The 14760-nt window shown below is 38.4% G+C and overlaps 4 non-coding genes across 4 annotated transcripts; 1 reads left to right on the top strand and 3 right to left on the bottom strand.

The window, feature by feature from the left end:
* Positions 1-2999: 2999 nt before the first annotated feature.
* Positions 3000-3082, bottom strand: Trnal-uaa (transfer RNA leucine (anticodon UAA)). Its single transcript has one exon. It is a non-coding gene; the product is annotated as a tRNA-Leu (tRNA).
* Positions 3083-8363: 5281 nt separating this feature from the next.
* Positions 8364-8437, top strand: Trnat-agu (transfer RNA threonine (anticodon AGU)). The gene has a single exon. It is a non-coding gene; the product is annotated as a tRNA-Thr (tRNA).
* A 1506-nt stretch (positions 8438-9943) lies between these two features.
* Trnav-cac (transfer RNA valine (anticodon CAC)) lies at positions 9944-10016 on the bottom strand. The gene has a single exon. It is a non-coding gene; the product is annotated as a tRNA-Val (tRNA).
* Positions 10017-14405: 4389 nt separating this feature from the next.
* On the bottom strand, positions 14406-14471 carry LOC141410653 (small nucleolar RNA SNORD77). Its single transcript, XR_012435478.1, has one exon. It is a non-coding gene; the product is annotated as a small nucleolar RNA SNORD77 (small nucleolar RNA).
* Positions 14472-14760: the final 289 nt, after the last annotated feature.

The following is a 14760-nucleotide window of genomic DNA, read 5'->3' as shown; positions in this document are numbered from 1 at the left end:
CCTGCCCATCCATACCTGAGGATGGCCTCAGCCATCACACCTACTCCAAGACCAGCATTACTGATTCTGGAAAACACTGACATCTTCCTCTATGTTCTGCTCATTCATTTGTCTAGAGCCTAGGACCACAGTTGTGTTTCATGGCAGAGGAAAAGTAAAGAGAGAGAAGCAGCTAGGCAATCTTGTGCTTAGGCTCCTGGATTATGAAGGGGCTTCTTCTCCATCACCTCTACAAACCTGCCCTTACTGTGCTTCCTGTTCTGCAGGGATATAACATTGTCTATAGCAGAGCTCATTCCCCACCTGTGAGGTTTAGGCTTTGATAAAAGTTCTCTTCCTTCTAGAAGTATTGTGACTGGTAATTCCACCCCCCTTCCCGCCCCCAATAGTGTTATTGCAGGAAGTGTTGCTGGTGGATGCAGAAAGTGTTTGGTGGAAAGCCCTTCTGCACTGTGTGTGCTCATTTGATGCCACTAGAAAGGAGCAACCACTTGGCCCTGCTACATATGAATACTGTTGCTGTGGAAAAGTGTCACACTGGGATCCAAGAATCCAAATTTAAATTGGCTGACTGCAACATACGTTCAGGACTAGGGTAAAATGTCTGTTCCACTGAGAATAGCTAACACATATATACCTATTTAATTGATAAGTATTTACAACATGATAGGATTTTTTTTTTGATCAGGTAGAAATAATTATTTATATTGATTTAAAAGCTACAAAAATTAGGAATGTTTTCATTAAGGAAATGAGAATGATTTCCTTTTTCAGAAAAAAGCATGCCATGGAAACTTAGGGTTTCTCAAATCTGCTTATTCTAGCTGTGAAGGTCCAGATAAACATCTTTGGAGGTGCTTTCGTCCTTCTTTTCCAGAAGACCAAGGCCAGGAAAGAATAAAAGCTGGCGTATCTGACTTGAAATCTGACGCAGCTCATGAAAATGAACCACTGTGTTTGTCACCAGATCGCAGAAAACGTTTAGATGTCAAGTCTTGATGTTTGATCTCAAAATACAGAAGCATAACTATCAAGAAAACATTTATCTCATTTCTAGGTTTCTCTGAAGCATGGCTGAAAAGGAAATGAGTTTTTCTAAGGGAAAAGGGGACTATTCCACAATGGCAAAGAGCATTTTCTACTTTACCAGGCACCTTTTTATTTATTTGTTTATTTTTTAATTTATTTTTTTATTATTCATATGTGCATACAATGCTTGGGTCATTTCTCCCCCCTGCCCCCACTCCCTCCCTTACCACCCACCCCACCCCCTCCCTCTCCCCTCCTGGGGAGAAACTATTTTACCTGGCAGAAACTATTTTGCCCTTATCTCTAATTTTGTTGAAGAGAGAGTATAAGCAATAATAGGAAGGACCAAGGGTTTTTGCTAGTTGAGATAAGGATAGCTATACAGGGAGTTGACTCACATTGATTTCCTGTGCATGTGTGTTACCTTCTAGGTTAATTCTTTTTGATATAACCTTTTCTCTAGTTTCTGGTCCCCTTCTCCTATTGGCCTCAGTTGCTTTTAAGGTATCTGCTTTAGTTTCTCTGCTTTGAGGGCAACAAATGCTAACTAATTTTTTAGGTGTCTTACCTATCCTCATATCTCCCTTGTATGCTCTCGCTTTTATCATGTGCTCAAAGTCCAGTCCTCTTGTTGTGTTTGCCCTTGATCTAATGTCTGCATATGAGGGAGAACATACGATTTTTGGTCTTTTGGGCCAGGCTAACCTCACTCAGAATGATGTTCTCCAATTCCATCCATTTACCAGCGAATGATAACATTTCGTTCTTCTTCATGGCGGCATAAAATTCCATTGTATATAGATACATTTTCTTCATCCATTCGTCAGTAGTGGGGCATCTTGGCTGTTTCCATAACTTGGCTATTATGAATAGTGTTGCAATAAACATGGGTGTGCAGGTGACCAGGCACCTTTTTAGATACTTCATTTCAATCCTTACAACTGTCTCCCATCAGGTAGGAATTATCTCTAAATAACAAATAATGAATTTACAGCTCAGAGAGTTAGTGGGAAAGCCAGAATTAGTACGTGCGATTGTTGAGTTGTAAAACATGATATTTTGAATCCTCTTAAGGACACCAGGCTTCTCTTAATTTTAAAGGGAATAGAATCTAGAATGCTGACATTTCAATCAATGGAAGGAAATGAGTATTCAATAATGATATTAGGATTTCTGGTAGTCTGCTGGGAATAAGGTAGGGTTGAAAATATATCTCACATATTACAAGGAAAAGAGTCAGATAAATAAAAGCATTAAATATAAAATATAAATCATGGACCTTATAGAAGTAACCCTAGAGTTATTTTTGTTCAATGATGTTGTAATGGGGAAAAACATACATAAAATTAGACATAAAGCCAGAGGAAAAGGCTAACGTTGGCCACATATATAACCATTTTCTATGTCTAATGTCACCATGAAGTTCAAAGACATGTAACAAACTACTTGGATTCATATCAGAACAAAGTTTGAGTCATATTTATGAGCTCCTAGAAACAATAAGAGAAAAACCTAACAACTAATTTTCTAGTAGAAAAATTAGCAAAAGATATTAATAAACAATTTACAGGAAAAGAAATACAGATGGCTCTTCAACATGTAAAAAGATGCTCAAGGTCACTCTCACCAGAGGAATACCAAATAAACCTTCACAAGGGACCATTTTCATATTTCAAATGGGAAAAACGAATCAGAGTTGGGAAGGAATTAACCATTCTTTCCAGAGGGCTTGGGAGACAGCTCTTGCAGATTGTTTTCCAGAACAGCCTTTTACAGCAGTGAGACTCCCCTGCCACTGTTTCTCACTTCTTGGGGGCTACAGAGAACTAGTTTCTTTTCTGTGGTTTTAAACGCTCAGTTTCTCATAGAGTATTAAAAGCTCGTTGGGAGCAATGAGATAGAAAAACGGACACGCTTCTGTACTTTTGAAGGTTGATTTTTGGAAAGGGATGGGGAAAGAAAACTAGGCCTACCGAGAGTGGGGTTCGAACCCACGCGGGCACTAGCCCATTGGATCTTAAGTCCAACGCCTTAACCACTCGGCCATCCCGGTATATTGCTTCCAGTTCTGGCAGTCAATATTTTAGCAGAAGCAATGCATCTGTGCTGCTCGTTAAGGAAATACAGACTTATTCCTGCTTTGTGGAATTGCATTAAAATATGAGGATGATTTTGATAGAGAAAAATACTGCTTTCTGTGCTTGAAAAAAGCGCTTTCCTTCACCCTCCACTCGATGACCTCTAACGTTCTGAAGAAATCTTTTTACTTAATTTGAAAGGAAAAACCAATGGAGGCGAAAGGGGAAGGGGTGTTAAAAGCTGTCAGGGGGAATTTAAGGACCCAAGAAATTAAGCTGCCACATGAGAAGTTGGCGTTCTGGAGGAGGCAAAGCTGAAGTGAAATCCTGAAAGGGGGTTAGAATACAGCTAGCTTATATAACAACACTGTAACGTGTGTAACATGCCCCTTTGTTCACGTAACCAGGGCAACGCAACACAGTGTGAGAGCGTCTGTCATCTGCAGCAGACAAGCGCTGAGAGTCAGAGGACCACTCTTCCCCATAATCTCAACAGTTGATGAAGGAGCCCTTCCTTGAGATGCAGGACTGTCCAGATCCACATCCAGATCTATCTCTTTGCCCCATAAAGCCACGGACAAGGAACTGTCCTCCGTTGTCCTTTGGCTGTTTGGCTTCTGGGTTCCATTCCGTCCAAATGAAGGCTCCTTCCCTGGAAGAGAAGATACGGCCTGAGAGATTCTGCTTCTACCAAGAATTGAAGGAAATTCAGGTCTCTCAGGACTGGAGCAAGACCTGGCTTGGGGAATGAAGAGGGAGACGACTGACTGGAAAGTTTCCTAGAAGGCATATCAGGGAAAGAATCCATTTATTGCATGCATATATAGATAGAGACATGGAAGTTTTCAGGGTGTTCTATTACTGTTGTTCTTAATATGAACTACACGGTAGACTCAAATCAATTGTGAAGTTTTTAAAAGTACATTTAACTAGAGAGTTGTAAGATCTACAGGTGAAAGTAAATTGACAGCTTTCAGAAATAGATGGAGGAGGGAATGGGACTGCAGCTCAGTGTAAGTGCTTGCTTAGCATGCTGGAAGCCGTGGGTTCGAGTTCCTCCCCCCCAAAAGAGGAAATTATCCTTATGTCAGCAGGGAGCAGAGAACTTTTTAAAAAATTTCAAAAGCACAAAACAAGTTCACCCCTCCAGCTGAATTGGCTTAGATTAAATTTAAGAATGTGTAAAATTAAGGGTAAAATTAAAAAAAAAAATACAGATGTGATAATAGTAGTATATATATATATATAATTTATAAATGGCAAGGTTTTAATATGTGTGTGTATATAATCCATATGTAATTGCAAGAAGTCATACAAATTTACAAGATCAGGACAGCAAGATCAAAAGGAAATGGGCAAAAGACAGAACATAATCATTAGAGAAGAGAAATATAAAGACTAACAAAGATTGTACAAAATCATTAGTAATCACAGAAATAAAAACTAAAAAGATATATCATTTCACTACTGTTACATCAGCAAAATTTAAGAGCTAAATAAAATCAATTATTGCAGGACTAGACCTGCTGGTGGGACTTAAATTGATAAAGCCTTTCTGGTGTATTTATTTTTATTTTTTGAGATAGGCTCTCCCTATGTAGCCCACGCTGGCCTCAAACTCCTGATCTTCCTGCCTCAGCCTCCCTAGTATTAGGATTATAGGAGATTACAAGTATGAAGCAGCACATTCACTAGTTTTAGAATACTTCTAGTTCACATTAAGGATATTCATATTTAGATGGAGCTATTCTGCATACTAGGTGTCACTCTTGTCTCACCTTATCTACTGCCTCAGATCTTACACAAGTACAAAGAGTGAAGGAAGTTAACCACAGCATAATTTGCGGATTTCTGAAATTGGAAGGCAATTTGATTTCTATATTACACAATGGATAGGTAGAGTACTATAAATACATAACATAGAATATCAAAGAATGTCAAAAGTTACAAAGTAGATGTGCATGTAGTAACATGGATGGAACTTAAAATTATAACACTATTGAAAAAGAGCACTGAAACAGATACAGGTTTCTGTTTCCCCCTATGAAATAAGCCCTACTATGTGAATTGTTGTTTACTGGGAATGGATACAGGTATAAAAAATAAATGTAATAACTGTTTATAGACATTTAGTCTGCTGTTGCTGCAGGACTGGATCCCCTAGAGAAGAGAAATAAATGAGGAGAATCTTAGAAATGCTTAACTCATTCCCTACATCTTGTAGGCCTTAGCACAGAGAGGAGAAATTCAAACAGAGCTAGGTAATGCTATTGAATTGAGGACAAAAGGAGGATTTCAGGAAGGCAAAAGCAGTTAGGATTTATGAAACAGAATACCAGAGAGGAGAAACCTGTGAAGATAGAGCTCCAGTTTTGTAGAGGGATCCTGTACTTTCAAAGGAATATTGATCTGTGCATGAGTGGGATTAAAATGCTACGAGGCTAGGGAAGGAACTACTGGAAAATCATATACTAGTCAATTCATGGCACTCATAAAGTGCTGGGAAAAAAAAGCCTGTGTTGTCACCAGCAATAATGAAAACAATTTATGGGACAAAGCCTTGCAAAGCTGTAACCTTAGTTTTGGAACTACATTATCCTAACTGAGGCTACTTTGGACCCCATCCCAACAAAGTTTAGAAGCAAGACACAAATGAATCAAATGGATCCCAAGGCAAATCTTATTTGAACCTGGGAGAGAAGGGTTCCTTGTAATGAAGTGGTAAAAGAATTTAGAAGCACATTGCCTGTAGTATCACAGACTGTAGAAACAACCCTGTGAACGGAGTAGTTGGCTATGGAGATTCCTACTACTTTCTTGCTGTCTATAGTAAAAAGTGAGTTGAGAGAAATAGAGGAAGAACTATTAAGCAGAAATAAGCCACAACTTGCTGAGTTTGAAAGGTAAACTGTTTATTATTCTCATCTGCTCCAGAGAGAAAATTATGCTAAAATTAAGAAATGGCTTTCACTTGAGAGGCTGAAGAAGGAGGATCATTTGAGTAGAGGGATTTTAAAATGGTCAGCCTGGGTAACAGCAAAATTCCGTCTTGAAAACAAACAAACAACAGAAAGCAATGGCTTTTATGCAAATATCAGATTCAGAACACTGCTGGAAAATGTAAGATTTGCAGGCCCAGAATGACTTAAGGTGGTCTTTAATGGGAAAACCCCTAAGGACCTTCGGGGCAGATCTGACTGACTAAATAACGGTTCCAGGAATCTGAACCATGCGGTCCTACAGCAACTTTACAGGAAGCCTATGGCAGGCAGAACTTATTTTCACAAGGTTTGTGAATGTGGCTTTTGTTTAAAAAGAGGTTGGCAAGGTGGGAAAAGAAGGAGAATAATGGAGAGAATTAGCTGAACTAGGGTACAATTTATGTATGTATGGAAATGTCACAACGAAATCCCCTGTACAACTATCATATACTAATAAAAACTTAAAAAAAAAAAGAGGTCAGCAAACTTTTTCTGTAAAAGATCAGGTTTTGCTGGTAAGTGGCTCAAGCAGTAAAAAGTGCCTGCCGAGCAAGCATGAGGCCCTGAGTTCAAATTCCAGTGCTGCCAAAAAATGAAAAAAGGAAGTCTGTAATTTCTGAATCCAAAGGCACAGAGCCGTGTTGGCACAGAGACAGAAGAGAAGTCTCTCTCATGAATTCTTATAAAGGTGACTCTGATGGATTGTTAGGTGTGAGGCCCTAACTTTAAGGCCAGTACTGAAAAAAAAAAAAAAAAAAAGAAAAAAAGAAAAGGTCAGAGTTTTTTTTTTTTTTTGCTTTTAGTGTTCCTGGGGTTTGAACTCAGGACTTCACATATGTAAGGCAGAAGCTCTACCACCTGAGCTGCTCAACCAGCAGATATGTCTTTTGAACTATACACCCACATCTGCTGTAGTTGCAAGAAAGCAGCCACAGACAATATTGTAGTCCTAAATGAATGATGTTAGCTGTGTTTCAATAAAATTATAAAAACAAGTAGCTGGCCAGATTTGCTGGGGGGGGGGGGCCTGGGTAGGTGGGGGATGGGGCATAGTTTGCCAACCTCTTATCTAAAGGGATAAATTCCAAAAACTTTCCTGAAACCACAAGTTTTAAAAGAAAATTGTAGCCACTGAACATTGTACTTGTACAATGGGGACAGAGGAAAGCACAAAATGAAGAGGACTTTTGGATACCTCCCCTCTCCCAGACTATGATGGAAAGGAGTAGGTTAAGAAAACTACTCAGCAGCAAATAAAAGGATATTCTTACAAAACGATCGATGAGGCAGGAGGATCATGAGTTCAATGGTGAGAATAGGTTACATAGTAAGACTCTGTCCCAAAAAGGAAAAAACAAAGGATGATTGAGTGTGAGTGTGGAACCAAGAGTCCAGACCTCTCTGGACCCTTCCAAGAGCACTGGAGAATCATTTAGTCCTAGTCAAGTCTCTAGAGTTGTGTTCCTACTGGTTCCTAGAATTGCTATGGACCAGTGCTCCTGTTTGGTTTTTTTGAGTAGGAGTGCCTATATAGGTTATTTTAAGCCCCATCTGCCCATATGTTGGGAGACAAGTAATTTTCATCTTAAGTATCTGAATATTTGAATGTAGATTTTTTTTCTCCCACTGTGCAACCTACTTCAGTGCCAGCAGCCTACCACTAGCGGCCAGGCAATGGTTCAGAACCACAGCTTGCTCTGGCACGGGACATTATGATAAAAGGTTGTTATTTGAGGATTCCTACCCAAGGAATTGCACTCAAGGGATCTTATCTTCACCTTTGCCTGATTTAGTTAAAGCCATTCTGAGCATGGAGTTGCTTTGTAAAAGAATTAGACTTAGAGAGGATAAGTATATTTTGCATGTGGGAGAGGAAAAATTATTGGGGAACAAAAGTCAGAGAAAAATGTCAATAAAATCCACGGCGGTTTGCCTCTCTCAGTCACTGAGTCAACAAATAAAACCAGAGCTCATGAGAAGGCAGATCAACTACTAGGCACCAAGAGATGTAATTGTTCTCAACAAAGTCCCTTCTTGGCTGCCAGGGATTATACTTCAGTGGTGTCCTCGAAGTGTTAAGCAGTTTCCCGAAGGTAGATGGTGAACTCAATCCAGGCCCCGTGCATACTCTACAGCAAGAACATTCTTCTCTGCTTTTGATCAAGAACCAGGTGTATGTTTTTGTTATATTCTAAAGAAATCACTGAAATGAAAATACTGGAGGGAAGAATGAAATTTTGTAAAACAATACATTACCTACAGCAGCATGCCCCAGGGCTCTGTGGCTTAGTTGGTTAAAGCGCCTGTCTAGTAAACAGGAGATCCTGGGTTCAAATCCCAGCAGGGCCTTTTCTGTAACCTGTATTAAAAATGTCTGTTTTAAGCAAATTCTTGATTTATAGCTAATGAAACAGTTAGACCTTAAATCTTGATGTCTGAAGCACTGTGTAGAGGAGATTAGTGACTGAATTAGAACTACTCATGATAGATGCTCCAGGTTTAGCTCCAGGGATGTAGGGCTCACCTACTATGCATGAGGCCCTGGTGTGCGTTCAATTCCCAATGAATTGGCAAAACTTATACTGGAAACCTATCATCTGCAGTTGGGTTATAACTTTCTAAGTTCAATTTTCTCCCCCTTTTTTGGTGGTACAAGAATTTGAACTCAGGGCTTTTGCTTGCTAGGCAGATGCTCTATCTCTTGAGCCACACTGTTAGTCCCTAAGTTTACATTTTTATAGTTTCTTTTCATATTTCCTAAGAAACTTACAACTCATTTTAACTTTGTCACTTACAATACAATTAAAAAAGAAGTCAAGGAAAATAACTGACTGCTGTGGTAACTGTTCCTCCTTGCATGATTTTGACCTTAAGACATCAATGAATGATTTGAAAAATGGAATAACATGATGACATCTTAAGAGAGATAAGAGTGATTAGTGAAGAAAAACCAAAACAAATTAACAAAAAAGACTGAAGGCAAATGAGACCTGAAGTCTCAGATTGTTTGTTAGACAAATGATTAAAAGGGTGGGGAAAAAATGATCAAATCCTGGAATAGAGTCTTATATTTTGGCTGGTCGCTTTCTTTTGATATTCTAGGACATGTCCTCAAAGTATCCATTTTACAAATGCTTTCCCTCATCCATAGTATTGTGCACGACATTTCTGGTTATGGAATTGCTTTCAGCTTCAGGAATTCTTAAACTGGAAGGGTGCTCCTTTTTTGAGCATTTGGGAGAACTGGTTACATAATTTGTGGGCTAGATATAAAATGAAAATGCCCCTTGGCTAAAAATTAAGAATTTCAAACCAGCAATAGTAGAAAATCAGCTCAAGTGCCTGGCCGTAGACAGATGGGTAGGTAGCATGCCCACAGTGCTGGCTCTGTTGGGAGTGCAAATTATTTGTCAAAAGACTGGATTTTAAAAGTCACCTTAAAACGGAAGGAGATCTAAAGTGATGAGTGAAGGATAAATCAAGAGCCACTAAGAGGCTTGAGAAATGACAGGTATCTCTTTCCAACTGAATTAACATTTATTTTTCTATCCCAGTTTATTTTTTCAAACAACTCCCATGTCCATTCATTGGCATCTGGACTGGGACCTTGAGCCCTGCAGCTCCTGCCTTTCTTTATGTTCTTCTCTCCTTTGTTTTTTGGGTGTCCGCATGACTTTCCGCTCTTAGACTACTGTATGAAGAGAGGAGGTTGGATAAAATTCCATGCTACAAAACTAGGCTGTGAACACAGTTGATACGGTTGATTTGAATGCACCGGGTCGGTAAGAAGAAAGCAGTTAAAGGTCATCGTGTATCACATGAACCAAACTGCAAGAAAAAAATACCCAGTAGCGTTGTTTCCGCCCGGTTTCGAACCGGGGACCTTTCGCGTGTGAGGCGAACGTGATAACCACTACACTACGGAAACCCCTTGTGAAAATATGCCTTTCTGGTAGGCTGATGAGAGATACTTCCTAAAAAACTTAAGGTCTCCTCTCTCCTTAGTTATGTTACTGAGTCAGTGTTTGCAATTGCATTTAAAAATTGATCTGAAAACAGCGTCATGGTGAATTTAGAAAGTATGCAACACCCAGTTTAAATTCTGTGAGTCTTGTACCACAGCCATGACCACAATACAAAAAATCTCAAACATCTTGAACTGACCAAACTTGTTTACTTTTTGATGTGATAAAGAAAGCATTGAAACCCATCCTGTCTGCCTCGGAATTCCTTCCCACCCTCTCATCCAGCATCAGAATTGCTGCAAATTTGGGCTGACTTTACGTTCAAACTCTCCGAAATATCCTTCTCCTCGTGGGTCGCTATTGTCTACACGGTTTCCAGACTTGACTCTTTAAATCCACTCTTTTCCAACTTTAAAGTTCAAAGCTTCTTTGAACTCTACAAACACAAACCTTTCTTCTTATATATGTACTGTTACATACAAACTATATATATAATATTTATATAATATAATATATATATAAGAGAGAGAAAAAGAGAGAGAGAGAGAGAGAGAGAACACAGGTTCACAACAAAACAGCAGAAGACAGAGATGTCCTGTGCACCCGCTGCTCACACCTGCATAGTCTGCCTTGTTATTGGTGCCAGTGTCGTCGATGCATCATCATTACCTGGTGACCTTAGATTACTTTAGGAATCACTGTTGGTATTGTACATTCAGTGGGTATAAAGACATATATCCACCATTATCTTATCCTGTAGAGTAGTCTCTGCTCCCCAAATCCTCTGAGCTCTATGTATTCCTTGCCAAACCACTAGACCCCGACAACCACTCATCTCGCCACTGTCTCCATAACTTTGACTTTTCCATAATGTCACATAGTTAGAATCTGGCTTCTCAGATTGGATTCTTTCATGTAGTGGTACGTACTTAAGTTGCCTCCATGTATTTCATGGGTTTTATATCCAGCTTCTTTTTAGTGCAGAATGATATCCATTGTCTGGATATCATTCCCTCACTCAACGACATCTTGCCTTCCAGGTTTTGGCAGTTAGGAAAAGGTGCTGTAAGCATCTGTGTGCAAGGTTTTGGATGGACATAATTTTTCAACTCCTTTGGGTAAGTACTAAGGAGTATGACTGGTCCTCCAGGAAGAATATATTTAATTTTGTAAGAAACCATCAAAATCTTACAAAATGACTATACCATTTCTTATTCCACTAACAATGAACGAGAATTTCTATTGGTCTACATTCTTACCAGATTTGGTATTGTTAGTGTTCTGAATTTTGGCCATACTGATAAGCCCGTGTGACATCTTATTGTTGTTTTCATTTGCATTTCTTGATGTCATATGATGTGGAACTTTTTTTTTTTAACCATCTGTATATCTTCTTTGGTGAGGTGCCTGTTCTGATTTTAAGTCTATTTTTCAGTTGTGTTGTTTGTGGTCTTACTGTTGAGTTTCAAGTGTTCTTTATTTTGAATAACAGCACTTAATTAGGTAAGTCTTTTGAAAATTTTTTCTCTAGTCTGTGTCTTGTCTTTTCATACCCTTGATGTTACAGTTGTGTTTTTTTTTTTAATCTTTAGCATTTCTTCTCCCCCCCACCCCCCTTTTTTTCCTTTTGAGGCAGGGTCCAGCAGTGTAGCACAAGCTGGGGTGGAACTCATTTAGTAGCATAGACTGGCCTTGAACTCATGATCCTCCTACCTCAGCCTCATAATCTTACTGAGATTACGGTAGTGTATCACCATGCCCAGCTTTCTAGCTTTTCTTTTTGGTTCTTAGATTTTCCATCTCTCTGCTTACATTATCCAGTTGATCTTGTATGCCACCTACTTTATTCATTAGGGCCATTACCATCTTAATCACAGTTATTTTAAATTCCTGGTCAGATAATTCCAGCATCTCTGCCACATCTGAGTCCAGTTCTAATTCTTACTCCTTCAAGTTGTGTTTTGTGCCTTATTGTACACCTTATTTTTTCCTTGACAGGTGCATATGAAGTGCTGGGTAAATTGAACTGCTATAAATACCTCGAGTGATGAGGTGGTTAAGGTATGAGATTGGAAGAAGCATTTTACAGTCCTCTGAGCAATTCTCAGTCTTTCTATGAGCCTGTGCCTCTGGGCTGTGTGAACTTCAAACATGCTTCTTGGGTTTTCTTCCTTGTTATGGGACTGGTTGGCTACAGTGGGCTGAAGTTGGTAATTTCCCTCCCCGCTAGATCTTTTCTCTTATAGAAGCCCAGCAGGATGAGCACTGGTTAACTAGTTTCTCCTGAGGGCAAACCTTGTTAAGAACAGGAGGTTCTGGTGGATTTCAAAATGGTTCCTTTTCCTTTCTCCTGCCAGAAGCAAAAACTACTTTTCTTCCTATTCACTGTGAGAACCTGGTTGAGCTACTGGTTATAAAATTCACAAAGTTATGGGTTCCAAATGACTGGAGATTTTTTTCTCTCAGTCTTGGCCTGGGTCAGCCTTGGACCCTGAATCACAGTTCTCTGGCACTAGAAGAAGGATTCTGCTTCCTGGGTCTCTGCTCTGGTGAGTTGTGATTCGATTTGCCTGTCTGTCCTTCCCGTTTTTTGGGGGATAGCAGTTTATCCTTTGACATCACTTCTCTGACAGATCTAAGAAGAATTGCTGTTTTTGTCAATTTGCTCAGCTTATTAAATTTTTTTTAAGACTGAATAATGGCTTTTAGCTTTTTACATGTGAGATGGGATAATTTATGCATTAAAATCCTCAGTTTTCTTTCCAACCACTACTTTAGCAGTTATCCACAAATTTTGATCTGGTATACTTCATTATATTTAATTCAAAATATTTTCTACTTTCCCTTGTAATTTATCTTTGACTCATGGATTATTTTGAAGTGTGATTTTAATTTCCCAGTGGAGATATTCAAGTTTTGTTGTTGTTGTTACCAGTAAATTTGGTGTTGTTTCTAGTACATTCTATCCTGATTAGCGAACACTTTATTATTTTAGTCCTTTAATATTTAGAAAAACATTCTAATGGTCTACTTTTTGTGAATTTTCTACAGGCCCTAAAAAGGAATCTGTATTTTGCAGATATTTGGTATTGTGTCAAGATACAAGTCTAATAAAAGGCTGAGTTGTTGGGTCAAGAGCGTAGTTCAAATCTTTTGTATCTTTACTGATTGTAGTATTCTTTTGTTCTGTCTGTTACTGAGGAAACATGTTAAAACCTCTAGCCATGACTGTGGATTTTTCTATTTTTAGTTTCATCCAGTTTATTAATTTATAAATTTGAAATAATTATAGATTTACAGGAGGTTACAAAGAAAGTACAGACAAGTCCCCCCTACCCTTAACCTAATTTACCCCTAGTGACTATCTTATATAGCTATGGTATAATATCAAAACCAGAAATTTAACATTGTTACAAGACTTGTGTAGTTCTAGGTCCTTTTATCACCTGTGTAGATTCCTAAAACTATTAACAGAAACTAGATACAAAATTATTCCATCAGCTCAAAGCTCTCTCTCTGATTTTTACCCTTTAAGTCACATCTACTTCCCTGTCCTATTCACAGCTACTAATGTGTTCTTAATCACTATGATTTTTTTAATTTTGAGGATGTTATGTAAACATCATACAGTAGATTACAGTTTAAGATCGGCCTTTTTAAACAGCCTAATGCCCTTAATATCCATGGAATTTGGGAGTGCCAAAGTTCCTGCCTTTTTACTGCTGTGGTCCTTGTACCACAGTTTATTTGGCCATTTTCCTACTGAGGGACATTTTGGTGGTTTCCAGTGTTGGGTATTACAAATCAAGGTGTTATAAACAATCATCATGTACAAATATTTGTGTAAACATAAATTTAAATCTCATTATTTATATATTTTGAAGCATTGTTTTTGGTGCACATTTAGAATTATTAGACCTCTCTTTAATATAAAAGTCTCTCTTTATCACTATAAATTGCTTCTCTTTTATTATTATAAAATGTTTCTATCTATGATAATGCTCCTTGTCTTAACATCTACATTCTTAAAGTCTACAATGCTTTTTTTATGAGAATTTTATGGTTGTAGCACTTTTGTTTGGGCCTTTGATCCGTTTTGAAATAATTTCTGTATGTGGTATAAGGGAAGCATCCAACTTCATTGTTTTGCACATGGATATCCACTTTTCCCCACACCATTTGTTGAAAAGTTTGTCCTTTCTCCATGGAATGGTTCTGACGCCCTTGTCAAAAATGATTGCTCACATAGGCAAGAGTTCACTTCTGAGCTCTCTTTCCTCCACTGGTCTTTATATTTGTCCTTATGCTATATCATATGGTTTTGATTACTATAGCTTTAGAGTGCTTTTTTTAGACATCAGATAGATGGTGAATCTCTTCATGATTTCATCTGATGAACTAGGCAACCATCACAGTACCCATTTTTCTCCTACTTGTAGTATTAAATTTAGTTATCAAAGTGAAAACAGAAGTCCAAATTTGACAAGGGGGGAGAACAAACCTCAATGAATGAGAGAACCCATATTGCTTTGGCTTATAGATGTTCTAATTGCAGAAAGTGTAGAACCTCCAAATTCGCTTTCATTTTCAAGATTGTTTTTGGCTATTTAGGGTCCCTTGAGATTCCATATGAATTTTAAGATGGATTTTTCTACTTATGGAAAATACACCATTGAGATTGTGATAGAGATTGCATTGACTCTGTAG

This window comes from Castor canadensis, chromosome 8 (assembly GCF_047511655.1).
Source record: "Castor canadensis chromosome 8, mCasCan1.hap1v2, whole genome shotgun sequence".
NCBI lineage: Eukaryota > Metazoa > Chordata > Mammalia > Rodentia > Castoridae > Castor > Castor canadensis.
The sequence above is the reverse complement of the archived record's forward strand: the minus strand, read 5'-3'. Positions and strand labels throughout refer to the sequence as shown.